We start from the raw sequence: 5,626 nt of genomic DNA, 5'->3' as shown, positions 1-5,626 counted from the left end.
TTTTTGATTTATTATTACATGGCAAAAAAATTATTTTTAAAAATCAAAATAATGTCAATGCATGAAATTTTGAATAATTGTTTTAGGCCTTGGTTAGTTTATTTTATATATTATGTGAATATTTAATTATGATTTTTAAAAAATATTTTTATTAGGAATGATTTTAAGATTTAAACACCTTTGATGCCATAATATACTGGGTTTCTGCTTTGATTATGATATTGTGATTATAAGAACAGTTGACCAATTCCTCAGTCAATGTGACCTCTTTATATTGGGGCATCCTTCCAATTGCCCGGTGTTCTGAATCGTTCCAATAACAGTTAATCCTGGTTCATTCCATTTACATTACTTGCTTTCCATGTTTTTTATGTTATAACATGTAATCAGTATATATGCATAAACAAGACTTAATGTTCAGAATAGGGCAAGTAATTTATTGCTAATGTAATCAAATTATTCAAAGGACAGGGGCGTATAAGGTGTTATATCTCCCCCACTTGAGTTATAAAGGAGAACTATTTTCAAATGTTAAAATATTTGATTTTGTTCTGTATACCGTACATTGTTTATACTATAAATGTCATGATGCAAGTCAATAACGTGCTTTCATTTCGTAAACACAACAGGTATGGTTCCAAATTAAGCTACATGGAATTTATGCCAAAATCTTGACCATTTACTGTGCCAAATTGCAATGTTTTGGTTTGAATGGGTGTAGACTCGATCCTAAAAGTACTTTTATTGAAAGGATATTACTATAATAAGTTTTCATTCAATCTTATTATTGGTTCATTAAAGTGAAAGCTAGACCCATATACTGGGCCAAATCTAGTACTTTTTCTAAAACGTTTACAATTGTTAATAATTGTCAAACTATAAAAGCTATACACTATGTTTGTAATATTTCATCGTAGCTCAGCGTGATAGACGAGGATTGTGTACACTCACTCTCGGCGGAAACGATGTTTGAATCAAAGTGGACGTTTACTTTTTCATTTCTGCGTTTTTACATCCCGTTTTAAGTAAAACTTTTTTTTCCAGAACATAGAATGATTTTTTGAAAACTTCATAACCTTTCAGGCAACGACCAAAAATAAATAATGATCTTCTCCTTACTTGTCACATACAGGCACGTAGCATCGTTTTTGAAAGTGGGGGGGGGGCCAGACCCATCCAAAAAATCTTGACAAGCAAAAAAAAAAAAAAAAAAAAAGAGGAGAAAAAAAAGGAAATCTAAAGTTTTCAATAAAAATCTTCAAAATCCTAATCCGTTGGGGGGGGGGGGGGGGGGGGAGTCAACTATACTTCCAAAAAAAATTCTTCCCTACCAAAAATTTTTTTCCTCCAAATCTTGAAATTCCTAATCCGTGGGGGGGGGGGGGGGGGGGGGGGGGGGGGGGGGGTAAGTACCTTCAATTTGACTACTCATTTCCTTATTTTCATATCAATTTTTTTACTAACTTCCAAAAAAGTGGGGGGGGCCAACTCCATTATCATTCATTTTTTTATATGTAAATTTTTAAAAAAATTTGTTGCTGCGAGAAAAAAGTGGGGGGGCCAGGCCCCCCCCTGGCCCCCCCCCCCCCCCCCGATCCTACGTGCCTGACATAACAATACATGTAGCGCTGGACAGAGATTGTGTGACATCACGCGTGTAATATGCTAAGAACCCCCCCGCCTCCCCCCCCCCCGAAATTAAACAAAGGAGAATAGTATAAATGTATATTTGTTAATGATCAGGTAATTCAGTTCTATATCATAAATGTAATGATGCACCATTGTAAAATATCTTGTAAAGAGATGTACAGCCGTACATAAGTCGTGTAAATATCCCAGGTGCGGGGGATTTGACAGCCATTGTACGCTCTTCTTCCTGTTGTTTGTTCATAAATTTTACTCATGGAGGGCAGATTTTAATAAAGTATTTGTTGCAATATTAGTTAATCTAGCTTTATAAGTTATGTTATTGAAGAGATTGTACTCATTGGATCCAGTACTTCTTGAAAAAAGTGGAGATTATTTACATTGATTGAATTAACATCACAATGTTAATTTGTTTCACTGCTATGCTGTTCTTAATTGGAAAAATTCCATTTCAATATTATTTTGTGCCAAATTCATGATATTGAAAGGCAAATGTAACTAAGGAATAAAGACTTTTCCAACAAGTATTATATTGTGGAGAGAGAGAGAGAGAGAGAGAGATTACATTGTTTCAGCAAAAGCATCTACCACCCAACAAGAATATTTTAACCCCAAAAAATTATTTTAAAAAAAAAAGCACAAAAAACAGTAAAAAAAAAACCCGTCAGAGACTCGTGGTTAAAGTGAAAAAAGTATATATTTTGGCATGGTCGCCCAAATCCAACTTGATAGTTAAGACCTCCTACGTCGCTTTTATAAAAAAAGATATTGTAAATGTAAAATAGTTGCCGTAATGTAGACGCATAAAACAATTTAATTGATAATTAACGAACTCGTAAAATCTTTTGTCATGTATATATATAGCTGTATTCGGTTGCTGCTTCCGAAGAAAAAAATGACACAGTATTGAATAATCGATGTGATTCAGGCAAAAGAATTATTATACATCTTTTTTTCTTGATGATAAAAGGTTCCGATATGAATATATGAGTATAAAGACGAGAGCTAACAAAACGTGGATATAAATAACGACGTCACTTCCGCAGCACTAGCATGACACCTTCCCGGGTGCAGCACTGTTCATGGTTTTAGTTGATAACGCGCTTGGAGAATGAAAATTAAAAGACTCCCTCCACTATGACATAATGGGATCAAGTAATTTGATTACATTGAAATTAATGTATCGATTTGAACTAGATTGATGAATGATATCTCAAGAACTCCTAAAGCAATGACTGTCTTGGGTGTTTCAACTGTTCAAATTTTCTAATTAAAAATATCATGCTTAACCAAAAGAGGCTAATACACGTTTTCTGACTTTTACAAATATTCCAAAGCATAGTTAAAACTTGTTTTGCTGAAGATGCGAGCCGAAAGATGTTTACCGACTTTCAAATATATTCCAAAGCATAACATTTTTTTTTTTTTTTGCTGAATAACACAGTTATACGTCAAAACCATTAAAGTCCCTGGTTGTATAGACCAATACACACTGAATCTTGTTGATACATGTACAGGTTCCAGGAACGTTATGTACAACGAGTCTGTGCACTGGACAATTGTATGACGTCATCTCCGTTTTGTCAGCGTAGTCTGTTTTGCATGTGTGTTATATTCCTATATAATACTTTCATGTTAAAAACTGAAATTTGATTGGTTTAGATGCAGTTAGATGCGTGCTATTACCCTCAGCCTTAGCAACACACTTGGCAACGGTAACACAACGAATTGTTACATGAACGTAAATTATGCGCGTAGGGTTCGCCTTAGAATACACTTCATTTCTAAATAAAAGCTATAAAATTTTCTTTAAAATTAAGACATTCAGTATAATAAAATAAATAGTGCCTGTTTGGGAGGGTAACTGTTGAAATTGACATCTCTCGAAAACCATTGTCAACCTCCGCGTCGCGTCGGTTAACAATGGTTGTCTCGGGTGTCAATTTCAACAGTTACCCTCCCAAAACAGGCACTATTTATATAATGTTACGTTATGATACAGTTATATTATTGATGGTCAGGATTTTTACCACTTATGCAACTTTTTAGAGGATTAGATGGTTACTGCATACATGTATGTGCGTTGTAAGTCGCTAGACATTTGGTCGTTATATTTTTTTTTTCGTTGTTCCTCAAACGCTTCCGAGTTAATCACGAGATGAGAACTTTATGGTCACTTGCTTTCCGATCGAGACGATTATACTGACTTGTACATCAAGTTTATGTAAGCATGAATACACTTAAATTTATATGATTAAGAGGGCATTTTTTTAAGTACGATATTTTTTTCCATTTCACTTTTAATAACTTTCATATGATATCATATTGCGTCCTTAAAGATTTTAAATTTAAAACACTTAAAGTCAGAAAAAAACTATCAACCCGAAACAAGAAAAAAATGTATTTTCTCCAAACAATGATTATAATTTTATACATGAAAAATATTGGCGACATTTTTACAAAGTATTTGAAAAAGTCTTTATCCACAATCGGCAATGTTTTTTTTTAGTAACGTTAAGGAGAAAGTACGATATATATAAGCCCCCATCTAGACCATGCCGATCACTTTAACCGCTTTCTTCCATGATTTTTTGTATCAAATCTTGCAAAGTTTTTTACACAAAAATCACAGAATATATGATACCCGAAAAAAAAAAAAGCATTTTTCATTAATCTATTAGTTAATTAGCGCCGACATATAGCCGATGAATTCTTTACAAGAAACGTTACTCATGGATAACCTCTGTGGCTTTCAAGCACATGAAATTATTAATTGCAGAAATTCTATGTCAAATATTCCGTATACTGATTTTTTTTCTTTGTAGTGGAATTCAATACTAGATATTGATAAAAACTTGTGTATTTTGTGGGGAAAATAATCAAAACAGTCTCTAAATACCTCGCTAATTTGTTTCCTACGCCTACAACATTTGGCAACGACCTCTGAACTTTCAACTCAATAACATTTACCGAAGATAAAAATTATGGAAATCGAAATTGTCCATCTTCAATTATTTGACGACACAGTCATCAAAATCAGATTTTTTTTTTTATCTCGTTAGCGGCAATAGTCACGGTGATCACAGTTTAGCTTTGTATTGATTTTGATCACCGCTTTCAACTCTTTTCACTCTTCGCAGCACGATCTCTTGGTAAAGGAACGGAGAGAGGGAGAATTCCCAATTTATTACCGGGCTGCATATAAAGTTCATCCTTCTTCGTTAAAGCTAGATCAGTTGATATTTGCAGTACCTTACGACAAACATCATTTGTTTAACCAGACAGACACAAGAAGCCCAAGCGCAGACATGTTAGAAGATAATAAAGTTGTACAGTTTCTGTCTCAGTATGTTTTAGATTAAACAGTTCTATCGTCCATTTCAGGTGTGTAAAATGGCGAAATCTTGCCAGGTGTTCGGATACAGTATCACCGGGCCTGAGGCGCACGTTCCTGTCTGTTGTTGTGATAACGTTTAATGAATTAACCCAATGGCATTTTTTTACAGAATATTTTATGAATTAATGTGGTGCGATTACAAAGAAAGCAACCACATTGATAAGAATTCTTATTAATACGTACAAACTGGAACAGACCGGATTATTATACTTTCATATTTACATTTACTTTCTTTCCCTCTATTAAATTGCATTGGTTGATTTGAGTGATATTTACGCATAACACAGAAGACCCAATCACCAAAACTGGTTCGTAGGAATACATTCAGTATTCCTTCAGTATTTCTCGAAGAACATGACTAACTCTTCTTGCGACTTCAAACCGGATCACAACCTGATATTATACTTACGCTGATTAATATTTCATTGATGTAAATATATTTTGACGGTTAAATGAATTCAATTGATTAATTTCTTAGTGTGCCAACAGTAAATTCATTAAATCACAGAAAGAAAAATAAAATTGTGTTATTAGAATTTAAAACGCTGTGCACTATTTTTGTCAGCATAATTCGGCTGTTCC

Source organism: Crassostrea angulata, chromosome 6 (assembly GCF_025612915.1).
Source record: "Crassostrea angulata isolate pt1a10 chromosome 6, ASM2561291v2, whole genome shotgun sequence".
In the NCBI taxonomy this organism is placed as follows: Eukaryota; Metazoa; Mollusca; class Bivalvia; order Ostreida; family Ostreidae; genus Magallana; species Magallana angulata.
The sequence above is the reverse complement of the archived record's forward strand: the minus strand, read 5'-3'. Positions refer to the sequence as shown.